General features: G+C 39.7%; 1 long non-coding RNA gene across 1 annotated transcript in view; it reads right to left on the reverse strand.

The window, feature by feature from the left end:
• LOC120409679 overlaps positions 1-20,503 on the reverse strand; it is a 160,190-nt gene that overhangs the window by 16,290 nt on the left and 123,397 nt on the right. Inside the window, exon 7 of the long non-coding RNA XR_005601425.1 lies at positions 15,695-15,814. This is a non-coding gene — a long non-coding RNA (uncharacterized LOC120409679). The remainder of the gene's footprint in view (positions 1-15,694; positions 15,815-20,503) is intronic.

A 20,503-nucleotide genomic window follows, 5' to 3' on the forward strand; every position in this document is an offset into this window, starting at 1 on the left:
CTGGAATGCTTCCAAGACAACATTTTCCATTCCCTCTGTACATGCTGTGAATTCACCTTACAAACAGCACAGCCCTGGAGAGTAAGATCTCCAATGCATTACTATCTTAGTCCAGGTCTCCTTCGTGAAAATGAGATTGTGCCTAACAAATTTAACAACTCACTGGGGCAGGCTAAAATGCCATTGGCATCACCCAGGGGTCAGGAGTCTGCCGGGTTTGTACATGGCAGCAGGGGATCTGCATTTCTTAATATAAGTGCTGTTGTTCCACCCTTTTTACAGGAATGCCAAGGACTGCCAGGGATCTGTGATTCCCCAACATCCCCGTGCAAAAGGTACCTCAGAGGGGTTGCTCCCATGTAGGTTACACCCACTGAGACACAAAGACTTTTGTCATTCCATCGAACTGCCCAACATTTCCTCCTGCCTACAGTGGCAACACGCAGCTAAAGGGAGCTGCTCACACTTGGCAAAGCAGAATGGTGTCACTTCAGTGTAATAGGTTGCAGCACCTACAACTACAAGTATATAAATACTTCAGAAGGTAAAGTGCACTTTGGTTTTGGTTGGTTGGTTTTTAAATACATACCTGTCCTTATAATTTGTCTGGTAAGCAGTTTTTGCAGAAAGAAGCATTATACAGTGCAAAAGTATGCTAAAATTCCATTTGCATTCTAAAGATAAAAATTTCCATTAATCACACCTGAAAAAAAGAGAGTCTGAAAGCACAAGATATATTTTTGAATGGAAAAAGCGGTCACAGCTACCAAAACACTTTCAGAAAGGAGGCTGACAAACTTTTCCTTCCTGTCCCAAAAAATAAAACTCCTTTAACTAGTTTGCATATAGCTAAACAGCTAAAATCAAACTGGTGCAACCTGTACTACCAGTACAAAGCCAAAAATGTACTCTACATACTCCACTGACAAGGAATTTTGGAAAGCAATGTACCTCTCAGTACTACCACCAGCTAAGTGACTTACCAAATTATCTACATAACAACAATTGCCAAAAGCCACTAAGAGATTTATCAACAATGGGGCACATCCACACCAGCACTGCACTGCAGAGAGCGACAGAACAGAAACATTCCTGTTCCTTCAGGGGGCTTGGCTTGGGCTGGCCTCTTCTGCTTGCGAAGTATCACCAGTTTTTCATCAGTCTACATCTTTTTTTTGCATCCTCTTTGAGGGATGTTTGTTCCACTGTGAAGGAAAAGAGGACACAGTCCTTGGGCCCCATCATGTAGGTAGGCTGAAACTTACTGTGTACTTGTACATGAAGGGCCGTATTCTCCTGGTCTCACCACACATAACTACAAAAATTGAGCAAGCCATTAACACATTCATAGTAAGGGATTGTGCACACACCCATGTGCACACAGATGTGGGAGAGCAAGCTTGCCTGTTAAAAAAAAGGGACTGTCAGCACTGCTTTATGTTTAGAAAAGAAGGGTCTCTCTTCAATAAAGTAACCTGTCACTTTGACAACCTGTTAAAGTTGTCAAATCTCAGCTTTACAGAGGATAACTTACAGTGTATCTCAATCAAGTTTGAGACTGGCCACCAGTCACATGCCCATTTGTCTTTCCTTGAGCCCACATCCACTCATGTATTTGTAGAAGTGAGTCCAAAACACTTCGCAGCCCTGTGCTCTTCCCTTTTTTGAAACAGTCTTCATCAAACTGCAAGTGGGGGAGGAAGGGGGAAGACAGAAATGGCAAAGATATGCCTTTGCTTCCAACTTTACCTGCAGAGGTATTACCAAAACAGAATATAAAATGTCCAATCCTGAAATGTAATTTTGTCTCAGTTTTCACAAGGCCTTTTCTTCAATGTATAATGAAGGGTTTTAGAGCTTTTCTGTCTTTATCTGATCAAAATGCTATCCTTCCTCCTGCAGCCCTGGCACTCTTTGTGGTGAACTGTTTCAGTATCAATATTAATATTCAAATGTCAAGTTTGTGACACTACATTTCCTGTACTATTTAAAGCATTCAGAACAATTATTATCTATGAAATATGTAACAGTAAATTTTTGCTACCTGCTTACAATTTCAGCAGCCCTATCTGGGACAGAACAGCACTTATACTAGTCACATGGCATTTTACATAGAAATGTATCATTCAGCTTTTCTAGCAGTACTTCTGCATTTCCCCAAGTTGTCTTTTGTTGTTTCTAGCAAAGATACACATTTAGTCTTTTTCTCGAGTACAACTGAGCCCTGAATATCAATCAAATGTATAGAATTTAGTATTTCAGACTTTCATTCCACATATATTCCCTAACTGATAGGGGCTTTTACATATAAGGAACTCTTGAGCTTTTTGGGGTTTTGGGCGTTGGGAGGGGTAATATTTATAGAATAATAATTCTGTCTTTCATCATTTCTACTGCTCTTAAAAAAATTTTTGCCATTTTTTTTTCCCCCGTTTCAGTATTTAGTTGAATCTCTTTCTTTTGCAGTTACCTAGACTGTGGTCACAGATCTTTGGCTATAAGGGTATTTTTATTGTAACACTTAGGTGTCTTTAAAAGCAACATATTTTAGAGCTGCACAGCTGAGAATGCACTGAACTGTCACTCCTTTCTACCAAGGTGCCAGAGTTCTGGAGAAACTTTCATATAATAGCACCAACTTAAAATAATAAATGCATAATAATCCACATACAGAAAGGTGCATGTTAATTAGATACATTCTTCTTCTTGTCAAAGAACAGCTTCAGGAGGAAAGCATAAAAACCACATCAAGCCTTCCATTAACAGGGAACACTTTAGGCTATAGATGAAAATGAAATATCTCAAATAGCTTAAGGAAAGCTTTATTTTCAGTGTATGGCTTGATGATGCCATAAAGTACTTTGGTACCATTGCACAGGTCAGTTATTTCCTCCATTCTCCCCTCCAAAAGTGGAAGGCAACTACAGAACATGCATGCTTCCTTCAGCCTTAATTCACTCCAAATTTGAGCTAAAGGGGTCTGATCTTAACACTCCAAAAGTCAACAGGAGGAACGCCAGTGGGAACAGGGCCTGAAACAACATTTCTACAGTAGTCAACAACTCTGAGTTATGTAAATACTTCCTAATATATCAATACTGACTGGTCATCAACATGTCCATTATAATCTTTGTACTTGGAGATGTCTGTATGTTGGATGCTATCCATACTTCTCTCCAGCCAGCCGAAAGGAATTGTTTTTTAGTGATACAAGGCCCTCCCTCTCCTCCAGAGACCTGCAGACAACTAACAGAACCATAATTTTTCACACAAATCAAGAGGCTCCTACCATCTTAGGCTGAATTCCAGTTTACCTGCTTTGATACAATGTACTTTTGCAGGGCTATAAAAGGAAGCTTTGGTTTTGTTTCAGGAAATCAAGGGCTACCAGATTTTTCATGTAGTATGTCATCACGTCAAATAATCAGGGCTAGAAATGCAACAATTAGGTTTGAACAACAGCTTCTGAATACTGTGCCCTGAAATTCTTCACTTTGTTTACAGTACATTGAGAATTATAAATCTAGTAATAAACAGCAAAATCTGGTCTACCAAAATAAGGAGCCTGTCACAAATGCTTTTGAAAAAATATCAGGGGTAACACTAGCATCACAAGCAGTATTCTTCCCACTCCTACCAAAAAAACCATCCTTGAATTTGATCTCCTTGCACTCAGAAGAATGGCTGTTTGTATACAGAGCCTCAGCACTATTATAACTGAACTCATTATTTTAAAGTGCTTGAAGCACCTTGAGCATGACAGAAGACACAGAAAAATTCTCTTGGACAATATGAAATTCATACTGATGTTAATTAATTCACATTCACAACATAAGCTGAAGCTATTCCAAAAAAGCATTATGGTGTATTTTGAGAACAAATACTAGGAGCAAAACACAAAACTTGGCTTAGTTTAACCAACCTACCAACACAACTTCATGAATCTTTCTAAAATGAACCCGAGTCATTTTGCTCCTTCCTGCTCCTGGAATGATGTTAATATTAGGCCTACCAAACTGCACTGATCAAGAATCAATTCTAGAAGTAATTATTTCTGAAGAAATCAATTATTAAGGGAACTGATTTTTAAGAGCAATGTGGGTAAAAGCAACTGCTTCATGCATTAGTTGAGAGATTTAGCTGAAGGGCATACATGTTACCCTCGATTTTTACAGAGAAACATGTTTGTTCCTTCTCTTGCCTTTCCAGGACTTCTCTGTATCTACTCACTCATCTTCCCTGAACCAGACACCGAATGACGCGAGGTATTTGCAAAGTGGTCCTACCATTGCCCCCCTGAATTTCAACAACTTCAGCACATAAGATATAAACCTGGTGAAGAGAACTTGCTCTGTGACTGCAGAGCACTCTGGTCTGCAGAACCTGGGCCAGAAACAGCTTGATGGACACCAGTAACACAGCACTAACCAGGTGAGGTGAGGTGAACACTGTGTGGAGGCTTACAGCACGCTCTTTCTTCACAACCAAGGTGTTTCAGTGGTTTTTTCTAAGGTGCAAACACGCAGAGTTTATACATTTATATTGACAGGTTAGCAGCTTTGCTCTCAGTAGTAACCACAATTCTTTTGAAGTTTTTAGCTGAAGCTAAGAGATGACCCAGGTCAGTATTCACACATCACACACCACAGCTTTTCTCAAACACAAGAAAAACCCAGCAACAAAAAGCCCAGCTACAGAGTAAACACCACTTACGCACACCACAAAAGCTCTTATTATCCATGCCCATCCAAGACCACAGATTGTCCTAAGACTGAACACTGACTCTCCACAAAGGACCTCTGGGCCCATCCAAGTGTCTCAGCTCCCTGCCAACCTGCCAGCTCCCAACAACAGGGCACTTGCACATAACAGAACTGCCCTCAGCCAGCTACAGCAATGCACTTAGCATCCAGACAGTGGCTTCTTTTCATTCCATACCTTCTTGTACAGGCCTTTGTAAAACACACACACAAAAACTTTACTAGTATGGAGGGAAATCAGTGGCTACAATTGCAAAGCGCCGTGTTGCTAGCCAGAGATGAAGGGCACACAGTCCAATGCTGAAAGACTGCCAGCAAGGAGGAGTCCCAGCTTAAGGCCTCAAAAGCACTTGGAAAGCTGTTGCCTGGCTGATTACGTCCCCATGAAAGGGTAAGGCTCCAGAGCAGTGCGCACAGCAGATTAGAGCAGGGCTCCCAGCAGTGCCAGCAGGAGCTGCAGAGCTGAGCCGCCACACGTACTCTGCAAGTGCACCCTGGTGTGTACTCACAGGGCAACGCGTCTCCAAGGGCCACTGCCCTGAAAATAATAGCCATGAGCAGTGAGACTGCAGTCCCCGGGCAGCCACCATGAATACATGCTCAACTCCCTCTGAAATGAACTGGTCCTTAAGAAAATTTAAACACCAAGTGAGGGACGTAGTATAACTCCAATCAAAAAAAATAGTAAGGGCAGTGTCTCTGAAAAAAGGGACAATTTGGCATTTGCAGTGTGTACAAGATGTCTTCATACACTTTCCTGATTCCTTGCCAGTAACTATTCAAAAAAGACCACTTAACAAGCAAACAGGTCTTCAGCACAACAAATAATAAAAAAGAGAGCAAAGCTTGTGCTATTTAAATATCATGAAACATTCTGCTAATCATGCACAGATGGAAGTACAGACGCTTCTGCCAGACGCCTTGTTCAGAAACTTTGCTCTATTTTTAATTATTTGATGCACAGAGGACCTGTTTGCTGATTAAAAGGGCACTGCCTTTAAAAGCGCTCCATCAATATGGAGTCTAGCCTTGTTTTTAACAGAGGACTTTAAAAGTAGTAACTCACACCTCCAAGCTCCCTGCACCAGTTTTTATAATCTTATAACCATGTGGTTGGGGGGTTTTTTCAGATGTTTCTCTCACCTCGAAAAACTGCCTACATACAGGAAAAGTGAAATTAACTATACTCAAGCTATTGTTAAATTCACTGAGTAAATCAATATGGGAAATGTGTATTTTCCTCTAATCCCTTAGTCTGTATCTTTTTGTTGTTACTTAGAACAAGAAGGGTCCTCAATTTCCAGCTAGGAATTATTTTTGATGGTTTTCTGTTTAGTCAAAAGCCTCCTTTTTGAGAAAACATACCAACTCCAGAATTACCAACCAAAATACTTATTAAATTGTTTGGGTTTTTTTAAATCTACTACAACCACAATATCATTCCAATAGTCAGTTCTTGGCAAAAGCATGCTAATACACAAAAAAAAATTTTTTTAAAAACCCTCTTACATATTTCCACTTCACACCTTAAGTGAACTTCACTCATTCGGTGGGTGCTTCATTCCTGTACTTCTCCATAGCAGTCCAGGAATTTTTCCCTCTCTGAAGAATCTTATTCAAAAATGCATACTATGTCAAATTTATTTTCTTTTTCTGAATGAAGTGCTTTTCAAAAATTCTTTTTTGGTTTAAGCTACATTTCGCAACCTATTACTATAGAACTTTATCACTGGAGCAGAGTCATGGTATGAGAAGAAGTGATGATAAAGAAGCCCAAAGAAAAGTGCCCAAGCTGCTACTTTTGTCCCATCAGTATGACACATGAAAATGGTACTGTATTTTTTCAAATTTACATTAACAATTTGAATTACTGCTATTAATACAGTAAAAAAATCCTTTGATTAGAAGATCACACAATACAATAATAAAGTAATAGTGACTCCATTATTTTATGAGCAAATGACCCAAAGAGTATGGCTCCTAGTTCATGCTCAGGTACAGAGAAAGTAACTGAATGAGTTTTGGGTTTGTGGTTTGTCATTGTTTTTGTATTTTTAAAAATGCCAGCACGTAACATTTTACAAACAAATAGATACTACTGATTTGTTAGAGATCAGCTGACAAGCCTAAAAAGCAAGATGTCTGCTGAAGAGACACTGCAGCTGGAAGCCAGGGAAGACTTGCAGGGGCCCACGGACTGAAAATCCAACGTTCAGTGAGGGAAACAGGTACCCACAGAGAAGCTTCAGAGAAGAAATAATGGTCTTTTCCTATGGCTAGAAGCGGAAGGCTGCATGGAGTGAAAGGCTTGTCCAGGCAGATCATTGGGGTTGCAAAGCTCAGAATCCAGCTATGACTAATTAGGAAGGAAAAGAGGTAGATGAAACAACATTCAAATTTGCATTTCTGCAGAAAACTACTGAGGTATTGAAACACTCTAAGCAGAAATGCATTTGAGACACATAGAAACATACACAATTCAAACGAAAGAAAGGGTCTACATAAAATCTAAGTACTGTGCAGGTAACAAAGCCAGTGAGGGAGCTGTGTACAAGTAGGTCAGATACGCAGCAGCAAGAACTGCTGAGCACAGGAGAATCTTGGTAGAGAAGGCAGTGAGGAGAAAAACTAATTGGCCAGCAACAAGAGAAAGAAGTTTGGAAATAGTTAAAACAGGACAGAAGGATAAAAAGGCAAAACACTATGTAAAGAAAGATTAGTCTTATTCACTAACACATCCACCTGAAGCATGGGAAGGAAAGAAGACTGATGACATTTGACTGAGGAACAACTTTCACTCCCTCTCCACTTGAAGGAAAAGCCAAGTGACTGCTCTACTCCCATCAAACAAACATTATCTGATCAGCAGTGCTGAGCTGTCTTCGACAGCTCTGAGCCCAGAGGGCCCAGACACACCCCAAAGGCCCCAGACTCTATCACACCACATTTACACCCACGTGGCTCCATTGAAACCATCCAAGTAAGTAACAGAAGCGGGAACCTCACCCCTTATTTCACCACAGCCTTTGGCTGAGCACCCTGGTGCAATGTGCAACACACTTCATGTTAAATAAGAAGAGCAGCATAAAACCACTGGTTGCTGCAGCTTAGGTTGCACAGCACTACTGGTTTCATAAAGACACTCTGGCTGAGCTGTATAAACAGCACCAAACACTGCAGCCAGCCAGCTGACAGCTCAGATGAACGCACTTCATAGCAGAGCTGCACACACAGCAGAAGTGTGTCTTAGTTTGCATTTCTCCCATTCCATACAGCCAACATGACATTCACCAAGACTGACTCCTTAGGTAACAGGGGTGCACTTGACTGCTGATGTTTAATGTATTTCAGATGCTTGCCTTCTACCCCACCTCAATTTTCCTTAGGGCTCTTTCTCACTGTACACTGACAGATAACAACATCTGGATAGTAGCCTCATGTAACAAATGTCATGCTTTCACTCAGAAATTACTTTAATTTGCTCAGTCAGTACACACCATATTCCCTCTGAATATCCTACTGAAGTGCAATCAAAATAAACCAGTGGTGACAAACAAATGGCAGGATGCACATGTGCTGGTTTTCGTCACTCTCACACCTGAAGACCATAAACCAAGAATGAGTTATTCTGTCATCTTGTGCAAATATGGAACAAAATGCAGACTTTTAGTCCTTCAGTCCTTCCAGTATTGCAGTATCACATCTGTTTTATGACACTATCTAATGCATTTGTGAGCTATCCAAACATACATATAGTACAATTTTAAACTATAGATTATTGGTCTGTGAGCTCCACCATCATCCTCCTTCCCTGTAAAATAAGACACAGATGTGTTACATATACTGACATGGTACTTACCTCCCCCAGTTTAATTAATCAACTGTCAGGTTCACAAAGGAAATCACAAGTGATTTCCAAGACTGTCATTAACAACAAAAATATCAGGCCAGACCACAGCAGAGATCCAAGAAAGCTTAGCAAGAGTGGCAAGAAGGAAACATGAAACTCAACCCTGATTCAAAGAGAAGGCAGACAAGTCCTAAGCAGAGAGGTGCAGCAGCTTCTCAGTTCTGTAAACAAGAAGCTGCAAACACAAATTGTTTGACCAGATCATCCAGGTCATCCTTGGCTAGTCCATCAGCAAGTATTACTCACAGAAGAGTGATGCTAACAGGGTAGATGGCGGGAAAAGAGCAAAGAGGATCCAGAGGAAAGAAACACAGTATCTAGGAATGTATCACTTTCTCATTTGTAATAAATTAGAAGATGGAAGGTACCATTTCTTTTGGGTGCCAGGGAGAGAACAGCAGTGGTCAAGAGAGAAATCTCCACTGTACGTTAGTGAGTTGGGTTTTCTTTGTTTTCAACCAGAGTCCAATCTTAATACATTAGCATGCAATTAAAATCCTGTGTTAACTGAAGATCATGTTCACAATATTCATATGTTGATATTTTACTTGCATAACTATTGATAGAAATAGTATTGGTGTGCATCAGTGTGTCTGGGGCCAAACACTTTAAAGTTCAATCTTAGACACCTCTGAAGCAGGCAGATAAAGATCTGTCTAAATCAACATCAAATAACTCTTTGGCCGCCTCTGGAAAAATAAATATGATACCCTAGGTCAGGATGCAGCTGTAATGGTTTGTAGAAGGACTTGTCAAGGGACAAGTCCTGTCAGTGTAAGCAAACTTTTCATATCACAGGTGGGGCACCCTAAGAAAGTCATATTTCTTTTCTGATCCTTACAGAGGATTCCTATTTTCAGCAATGCCTATATAGCACTACCTGAGACACCTTGAGTCATTAAAAACTTAAATAGGATAAAAAATAGGTTTTAAAAAATCGAAATATAATTTAATGACCTTTTGTGAGGTTTTGACTCCTTGTGTTATTATGCTATTTAAAATGCCTATTCACTGCATTTTATAAAATCTCAAATTGTATTTGTTTTTTCTTCATCTTTGCTTCTAAAACATGACATATTCTTAAAAAATAAATCCAAAAAGGAAAATAGGACTTATTTTTCTATTAAATTTTTAAAGAATAATGTCCCAAGCTACTTTCTATCTGTCTGTATATTTGCTGTAATTGTGTTCGTATTTGAATTCTGTACTTCAAACCACCTTTGATCAACTTGATTAATATTCCTTTCAAAAGATTTTATAGCTGGTGTACTTCACAAACACAAAGTAGATTAATCTGTTCTGAATTATATGTTTCATAAAATTACTGTTCCTCTGATTAATTTTACAAAAACACATGTAACTCAAACTATGTATGAGTTTTTTCTCATTGATAAAACAATCCTGTTACACAGCTTCCAGTACTGGGCAAGAGATATCATTGTGAATATCTAATAAATCAGCAAACCTGATAATGTAACATCATGTGAGCTAATACACGAAATACTGTACTTTTTATTCCAGTAAAGGAAAATATAGCCCAATTCTAAGCTTACAGCACTGGCTCAGCTACAATGGAAATCTTCAGGTATCAGTATCAGTGGAATAATGCCACCATCTAGTCTAAAGTGACTGTAGATGATTCACAAACCTTTCTCTACTGAAACCAGTAAAAAAATTTTATTCGGTTGAATTTCAGAGACAGTGAGACTTAACAGGACCCATCTGACTCCTGATCTGCAAGAGAGACTCACTTTGACCTTACCATGACTGCCATGAGCAGGCTGATGTCATTTCACCCCATAAATTCCCTCTCCTGGTGCTACAGCTAAGCACTGCTGAACTTAGGTACCCCTCTAGAAACACTGCGATGCTGTAATTAGCAGTGAGACTTGTAATGCATTCCCCAGCCAGGAACAAGGGTTGCTGTGGCCACTAGAGTAAAAGAATGTGAAAAGGGAGTGGAGAAGAATGAATAAGACAGGTAACAGCAAAGAAAACACAGTAAAAACTTACTAAAGTATCTCGTATTAAAAGAGCACAACAACCACCAGGAATCAGCTGAACTGTCAAATAGGTATTACAATAAACACTGGGGTTTTTTAGAAAAAAAAAATCAATTAAATTGATTCTTTCAGTGGAGAGGAGCAATGATATATAGAAGGTATATCTCTGACACAAGCTTCTGCGCATCTAAATTACATTAGGTTTCATGTTTGGGGGTTTTTTGAGAAATTATGTATTTAACATTCTGCTTGCAGTGCAACAGTAATCTAAACCCTTCTTTTATTTTTTTGGCAAATGCCGTGCATCACTCACATTCAGCTTTTCGTTAACTGTGAACTGTTCACGTATCTTAGTGTGGTTTCAATGCTCCTATGGCAAGGCTAAACAGCATTTCAAAAACAATTATATCCCCAGGCCCACGCTGTAGTTTCTGAAGCACAGATTAAGCACGGTATTCTGCTCAACAAGCTCATCACTGTTAAGTAACTCATCAGAAAATAAAGAGGGAATTATCAAATGGGAATTGCCAAGTAATTAGTTCTCTGAAGCAGATGACATACAACTGTTAAAGGGAGGGGCTTCCCTGCTAGTCATATGTCAAAGTAGAGCCAACTAATCTGTAAATAAAATTTCAGTACATATGATTAGTGCAATGGGTTTTTAACTGCTAGTGGTACACGCAGAATAAAGTTACAACTTCTTCTACCATAATAACCTACTGGGATTTTTTTTCCCTTAAATATATTGAATTTTCAAACCAGTCTGGATCTACTTGCTGTCAGACTACCTTGAGAAAGCTCTGAATACAGCACAGTACCAAGCAGCAAATATGTTCAGGGGCTACAGAAGAGGCGAAATGCATTTACTGTTATATACATTTGAAAATATCACTTTCCAGTCAGCTGCTACATATGCCACTGAAAAGGAACCACACCAATGAGAAAATATTCAGTAGCACAAAAATTCTGAGCACCGTAAAGGAGGATTAAGCCTGCTTTTCATAATTATCCTTTACCATTAAAGCCTGACATTCTTTCAAGTAGCTGGCCTCACAGAAATATTAGCTGTACAAAACTACAAAGGCCTTCACACGTGGGGACCTGAAAAACAATACTGTGGTAACAGTCACAACCACACTCCAATACAGGTGAGAAAGACTTTGACATTTGTACTTTTTATAGAGCAAGGAGTAACTCAATAAATCCTAAAGTCAGGTTTACAGCTAGTTCCAAAATAAGTAACTGATAAGAAAATAAAGAGGCAATTATCAAATTTGGGGTTTGCCTCTATCACAGTGTCTCACCATGAGAAACCCCTCAGCCAACACATTTAAATACAGATGCTGCCACCTGGGCTAACTTCAGACCAAAATTATACCCCAGGAAATGAGGGCTAACTTTCTTTCAAAAGCACAGCCCTGGTTTCAAGGCAAAGCAAACCTCACCAGCACACCCCTGCCCAACACACACAGCCAAAGGAGAGGGCAGCAGGAGGGTACACACAGATGCTGAGGCTTGCACACAACTGCACATCACATCCAGGCATCTCACCACTTCTCGGCCCCCAGCACATGGAAGTTCTCCATCTACTCATACTCACACTAACATCCAAAAGCCCACACTTTTAAAGGAATGCTAACAAGTTGCAGTGCGTGGGACACCAAGTCTCATTCCATTAGCAGATACATTTTTTAAAAACACCAAGTTGGAAGGTGAATCAAACCTCAGATAGTGCCTTATATCACATTATGAATGTCAGCCTTGTGTTTTTATGTAGGCATACCGCTACGCTCAACTCCATTTACACTTCAGACCGTGTTATGAAACTTTCTAGCAGAAAGACAGCAGATCTTCAGCATCCGCTGGAGGAACAACAGAGCAAAAACATGAAAGGTTATGGCTGAGGTGAGGGGACCACAAAGCCTCATTTTTAAGACACATGTCAGCACTCACATCATATAATTTAATTTACCTTTTAGTTGTTCATACATAAACAATTCAACAAATTAAAATAATTCCTAATTACTATCCAATTATACCTAGTTCACAGCTCCATTTCACTTGTGCTGTTAACGTATTAGAAGTCTCCATTGCCTACCTTCTTTTAGCCCTGCAGCTATTGTAGACCTTCATAAACAGCATGAGGGAAAAAATAAAACCAGCTACGATAAAAGGACACTGATATGACAGCCAAAAACCTACCACTGCACACAGTAATACAGAGACAGATTAGTTATTTTTATGTTCACTATTAAGTATTTTAAAAGGGCAGACTTTTGCCTGTTTACAGAGAGCAGTAGCCAGAAGTCTGCATAAACCAGAAATTATTTCTTACGTAAAAGATAAGCTATATTAGGTAGTATACAGACATACTTACTGAAAATTCAGCCAAAAAAAATTTCTTACAAATGGGCTCCAGCTGTAAATTCATCCCAGTACTATAATATGATTAATAAATATCAAGTGATTCAACAGCAGAAAATATTAAAAAGAACTCTTTAATTGTTAAAATGTCCAGTATCTCATGCAAAATCCTCTCAAGACAACTGTATAAAAGAAAGCATTGAGCCATTTGCCTACGTGGAAGGAGGCAGTGCACGCTCTGAACAAATAACAATAACTCTATGTTTTGGAGAGCAGGCTCAAATTAACTAAAAATAAAAAAGAAAGAAAGAAAGAAAAGCTGTATCTATTTATTTATTTTCATTTTAGTTTTACTAATACCGATGTCCTTATCCAGGCAAGATGCTTAGCAGGCTCTGCAGAAAACGCTGCTTGAATTGGAAGGGTAAGCACCTGGAGAGCTGACACAACAGAGATGTCACCCACTGAAGCCACCCAATTCCTCACATAAGTGAAGGCATGAATGCACATGTAGGGACATTAGGCCTCAAGTACAGTTTCTGAGATCCATTTTGGATGCCTTCAAACATGTCCCATGTTCCGTCCCTCTGACAGACTCCAGGGTCATAACCCAGGTCTGCCTAAAATGGAGCAGGGCTGTTGCCACCTTCACTCCGAAACAAATGCAAAAGCCAGAAAGATGATGGGTGTGAGTATGAAGTGCTCTATCTGTGGCTGCTCCCTGCACAGTGCCAGGTCATGTTTCTTTCATGTGTTACTACTGTGAGCTCCAGTCTGTTTCCTCCAGTGACAGAGAACATTTGTAAGCACGCAGTGTCTAGCCCAATAACTTTTATTTAACTTATTTAGTTATACAGTTGGCCTGATTTTGATTGTTCCATAGAGAAAATGAGAACTAGCTAATGAGACCAACAGAGGTACCCCCAACTCAGTGACTAAAATGTCCAACAACAAGAAGTTAAACCAAATCTAACCTAATCTAAGGTCCACAAATACAATACTATACTTCAAGCTGAGCTGGTATAGAAAAACCAGCATTTTAGTACTATATTCCTGTCATGCCTCTGCACCAGACTTAACTAGGTTACATTTTTTATCCAGTGTTTGCTTAACATCGAATATATTCTCTCTCATGTAATTGCAGAAAATACCAGATGCTAAAATATCCAAGGTGACTTAGCAATACATTGTGGGCAACACAATCTGATTATTCATAGGATTTGATCAATGCCCTATAAACAATTACTTCTTCTAATTAAGAGATATAAGCTTTTCCAGCAGTAATCACTTCTTCAAATAACCACATTTTCATCCAACCCAAGCTAATCCTGAAAAAAATTAAGTGCTTTCTGGAAATGATAGTGTCATAGCAAAAAAATTCCTTCTATTCAATATCCCAAGCCAATAGCTGCTACCAAGTCAGTTTTCTTCCAAAACGGAAAGCCGAAGTGTGTCAGCGCACGGGCACTTTGTGTGGTTTTTTCACTCTCAAGAAACTCTTACTGCTCTGAAGTTACAGTGGTTACCATCCACCCCCACCATTCAAGCTCATTTGGAGACTGTAACAGGCATGTCCTTGCATGTAACTACTTGCCTGGGCAACTTCCCTCTAAAACACAGCACCCTTCCCCACAGCCACAAAAAAATGCAAATGATGTGCTGCATATTTTTCTATGACATGCTGTATACATTAAAAAGTTATTCTGCAATGGAGACTTTCTGATCAACCCTGCATAAATTAAGCTTTCTGATTGTAAATTTTAAAAAGAAACCAACCCTTTGATTTTCTGCAAGCAATCATTATATTTCATTTTCTTTTATTTAAAGACACATGCAATTTTATTATGACCCTTTACCTTTTTTTTCTTAAAGCATTAGCAGTATTGCGAATCCCAAGCACTTAAAAATCATAGAACAGGTCCAAAAAAACAGGCTGGCTTAATGACAATCAGATTTAAGAGATAAAATAAAAATTTATGTTCTTTTTATTGGCAGTATGATTGTTGAGTCTTGGGACTTGTTCAAGTTATTTTCCACAACCATATGGGGAGGAGAGAGAGAGGAAATGGACAGCAGCAGATTGATACATGTGCACTTTTACATCTTGTCTGGCCACAGCATTTCAGGGAGGAAAATCAGAAGAACTGAAAGTATTCCTCAAAACAGTGCAAAAGACACACAGTAGTGACTAATTATCCTGAGAACTATTCTAATGCCATACAAAGTTTAATGTGCAGAAGAAACTCGAGACGGTGGAAAAGCCAAGCCAGCAGCAAGCAACAAGTATCCTGAAAATGTTCATAGAAGTGAAGGGTTTATACAATTTTACACATGGCATTTTGTAACAAAAATCAACGTCTGCCAACTTTTCCATTCATACTAACATATTCCAGTAACTGAATATACTCTGACCTCAGGTGAGCGTAAAACCACTCATGTGGAACACACTTGTTCTCTAAGTCACCGAACTGAGTCACCAGAGTTAAAGGAATTTTTCTGAGCAGAGTTTCTCAAGGACCTCTGCTGCCAGGCAAGGGAAGTACAAACCTATCACGGGTAGGGAATCACACAGACACCGGGAAGGTGTCCACTTTGCCTAAAGCCTGGAGCAGACAGTATACACTTGCTGAAGGAAATAAAAAGCATTGCATTCTCACCTTATTGGCAGTGCATAACTGTACGGTGAAGACAAAAATGACGGTGGTCACTGTCCTATGGGGTCAAGGATAAATTCACAGCTTGTATTGCTTGCCCATCTGGCTTGGCCTGCAATGTGACTGTTGGTTCAGGTGTTGAGGAGATGGAAACCAAAATAAAGAGAGAAAAAACACAGTTAAGAGTCAAACCATTTACAACACATTAAGACATCCCAATGAAGACTGAGAGAGGCTGCTTTTACTATTACTCAAGCACAAATAAACTATAGATTTAATCCCGTAGACAGAGATCATACAGTAGAGAGCAGAGCCCATTTATTCAGTGTTCTTTTCCTAAATGTGATCTTAATGAGGTGAAGAATCATAAGTGAGTGGAGATGACTGTCTTCACTGTCAACAGAACATATTTTATTTGAGAAGCAATAGCATCCTGAAAATATAGTGCTGCAACTACTACTAGTAGGTGAAAAAAAAATCACCTATTGGAATGTGACTTTACCTTGTACACTATTTTATTGCTAAAGGTGGCATGCTACAGTCAATGCCTATTACTGTAAATTCCCAAATAATATAAACAAAGAAGAACTCTACCAATGTGGTTTTTTTATTATTTCTGTAGTTTTTCTCAGCAAAATCATGACGAGCCAGCACTGAACTTCTGCTGACATCACCTATTAAACAAAACACGTTTGGGTTTTTCATTTGGAATCTCACCAAATATTTTTATCACTCTTGGTACAATAAAAGGATTTAGTGGGACCATTTCTCCCTCACTGAGAATAATTTCTGTTGTTTCAGTTTATGAGCATACTTACTTGTTCCTATTTAGGCAAGGATTTACACGCATACTTAACTCTAGATAGGTTCTTTAATCAATTCTCATTCAGCAAAACCCTCACTGGGACACGTACTAAAGTAACTCTGCAGACTGGGACCAATGCACACATACAGATTTGCTTGTGTTGTACAACCACTTCAGACTACAGCTTTGAGAGGAAAAAAAAAAAACCATGAAGCATTACATTCTCAATGCATGCACTGAGATCAAAAAGGAGTTATGGTCATGGATCTAGTTTTTGTCTTTTTGCAAAAATCAGGAACCTACAAAGTTTCTTACATTTTAAAATGTTAGTCATGCATCACCTCAGCCAAAACCATGTAAAAATCTTCAACTTTCTCATATAAGGAATGTAAACCACTGAATAAGACTTCAAAATACAGTGCCTTCATCCAAATACCTATTTATTTATTTATCACACTTAGAGTCTTGCTTAAAAGTAAAATGAAAGGATAAGTGAGGATTTTCAATTTGCAAAACTTAGGCTATTGAAGTCACTGGAGTATAGCAAGTCAGTTCTTCTTTGCAATGAAATATTTACCTGTGCCAAGCCTGCCATATTTCTGTTTCTTGTTCTAATTATATCTTTAACGCAGAGTTGGTTACAGCAGTCTCAGAAGAGACCTACAACTAAATCTGTTATCTGCACTCTCTGAATTGTACACATCATACCCATACAGCTCTCCAGAACAGCCAAATCACTCACAACCTGTGTGGTTATAGCTGAGGCTGTCACACAGCCCAACTTCTCTCAAGCATCACCAGCGTCAGCTGCCTCGCACGCTGGAGTAGGTTTGCAGCCAGCCAGTGCTTCAGACCATCTATGCAATCCTGACAAGCACTTCCTTTACAGCCTGCCATACTTCTTTATTGCATTTCCCCCTCAATTAGTACACCACAACAAAAGCAGTGTGCATATGAACAATGACAATGATAATCCTGACTGTCATCTGCTAAGATGTGCTACTAAACTTCAGCAAGGAGAAAATTAGGCCTTGATTTTGTTTTACTAGCCACATTACTAACACAATTATTTTTAAATTCTAATGTTTAAATCCTTAGTTGCTTTTCAGGTGACTGCATTCAAGTGTCTATTTTCTTAATTAATGGGAAACTAGGCCACTGGATCTATTACATTAAAAAAATTTGTTAAGTGAAATTCCAGGTGTCTTGTAAATGTCTTTTAAAACAAAACTAGTTTTTTTCAATCTTTCTAAATAAATTCAATCAGGCTAGAAAAGCAAAGTTACACTGGGTTTTTTTCAGAAAAGTTTTTTTAACTATGTATATATGGCCTTTTTGAAAATAATTACTTTCTAACACTCTTAGTCACACAGGTAATTTGTCTTACAATAAAATATGTATAAGCAGCATGTGGCATACAAAGGCTCACACTACAGGAGTCATCCTGCTCGTGACTATTCCACTCTCTCCAGCCAGACCTCCTAACAAGCTCTTCTATTTCAAGCCACCTCCTCAGAATGGAGGCCCAAAACTGAGCGGAGGATATTCTCTCCTAACCAGAAGGGCAAGCTAGTTGAGGCACTGAGAAGTTGCACTTCAGTGCAGGAAATTGCCTGCAAATACCCTGTCCCCTCATCCCTCCAAGAAGAAACACTCCTGCTCGACAGGCAGGCTGAGACCTGCAAACTCATCACACCAAACCCAAGACCGCCAGCTGCCTGTCACCACAAGAGCTGAACCACCAACAGACATTTCTCACTGCCTCCTCCTCCAGCTCCAATGCTTTACCATCAGAGTGATTAAAATATCTATTTTACTGAGATATTTCTGGATTGCTTTATGTTCCAGCCTGGTACTACAAACACTCAGGAGCAGTGGGTGCTGATGATTTCTCATCACTGAGACACAAAATCCTCCGGGCTAAGTTCAATATTAGTGTAAGTGCACCCAAGATTAGTGACTGGAATAGGGGTGTTACCCACTTCTAGAGATACTTAATGCAGCTCGTTAATCAGGCAAAAATCCTATTTAAGCTCACAGTGCTTTTTGCCATGAGAAGCAATATACAGAACATAACAGTGATACGCAGCAGATCACTTTCTGAGCTCGGTTACTCTACTACATGCCTGGATTAAGTCCAATAAATGGAGTTATTCAAGATATACACCAATGTAAGTGGCTCACAATCCCATCCCCTAGAGTTGCTCCAGATTTATGACATTAGAACACAGTGACAACTCTGGTGGTTTTAAAAAATTATACCTACATTTGTGGAAGAGTGACTAAAAAGAGTGATGTCCAAACACTGAGAATGAAGAAAAATATACATTGCTTGGTGAAACATGTTTTTAAGAGCAACATGCAGTTCAAAGCTAATTATATTGCATATCCTTTGACAGCATTATAAACTGTGTTAGAAAGTCTCCTGCTCTGTGGCTATAATATTTTGATGAGCATGAATGCAAAAGAACCACTTATACCAGAAACAAAGTGTTTGCTGAGGCAAAATTTGTTTTGAATAGTATATACTTAGGATTTTATCATGAGAAACTGCAGTCAGCTTTCACCTAACACACAAAAGGGCCTAGACCTTGCTAAGAACTATGAGGAGGCTTAACAAACCTAGAGCGACAATACTGACATAAAGTATCACCGATTTTCATCTTACCAGACAGAGGGTGTAAAGTACAGTACAGGAGTGGAGAGTGACAAGCCTGTGGCCTATAATGAAAATGCTGGAATGCCAACTGTTAACAAACACTGCCACAGCCACCAAACAGTTAAATCAGACAGACCGGGGGGGGGGGGGAACGGGATGGAGGGGGGAGGGGGGGGGAAGGCAAACTCTGAAGAAACTTTCATGCAAGCTTGTATAAGCCAAAAGCATTTTTACAAAGTACCACACCTTCATTAATTTGCTAATAATACACGCAAGTGGAATTGACGATTTGGCTAACCTGCTAAGTGTGCCACGTACGATCCCATCTGCCTGACACTCCAGTGGGCAAAAAAAACCCTTCCCGAGAAGTTCGGCCATTAGGAACCCACCATCGGCATTTTTCAATTTTCGGAAAGCTCGAGGCGGTGGCCGCGCCGGCCGTACGCCACCAACGCGGCAACACGCAGGGCTGGCGGTAGCCCGCGGGGTCGCCCGCCAGCCACTCACGCACCTGGCTGGCCGGTGAATACGGTGAATCCCGTCTGTTACCATGGCAGCCTGATCTAATTACATGACTGATCAGGGCTGGAGTAAGCGCGCTGAAAGCCTGCACCGCTGACATGTCGCTACATGATGAGAGAGACAGACAGACAGCCGAGCACGGAGGAAAACCTATCGACCTCTGCCTTACGTAAAAAGTGAGGAGATTACAGCCACCCTTTCAAAATAGCTGCTGCCCGTAAAATACCGGGCCAGTTTCACGAATACATTAGGTGCCATAACGTACAATTACTACTATTATCTTGCAGCATCACAAAAATAACTACGGCGCAATATTTTCCCTGGCCATTCTCAATTTCCCTCTCCCCCATTCATAACCATTGCTCCATATGACAAAACTGCACCGTCTCTATCACCCTAACAGAAAGAGATTAACATGAAGCCAGGATTTTCCTTTAGGGGACGGTTTCATTCGAAACTGAAATTAAAAGTCCTTGACTTACCAGTGTGTCAGCAGAGTAACTCACTATGCCTGACCGTATCTGACACGTAAAGTAACCATTACTGCATAAAATACATAACCATGAGCGTTAAAGGTTAAAGTGTAAGCTGTGTTACAAAATATGAATTTCTTTACCATATGAAAGGGAAAAGGTCTCCGGCAAAGGTCATCTACCTGCACACCCTTCCCGATCTGTACACAGAAATCATATGTAAAAAGGAAGGTTTTACAAACCTAGATTTCTTCGTCTGGTCGTGAAAGAAATGCTTAAAATTTTTCCCCAATTCTATCTGGAGTTCGGGCTCATAGGGGAGAGATGCTGCTCGGAGGAGACCCTATTACACA

The sequence above is a fragment of the Corvus cornix genome, chromosome 2 (assembly GCF_000738735.6).
Source record: "Corvus cornix cornix isolate S_Up_H32 chromosome 2, ASM73873v5, whole genome shotgun sequence".
Lineage (NCBI taxonomy): Eukaryota > Metazoa > Chordata > Aves > Passeriformes > Corvidae > Corvus > Corvus cornix.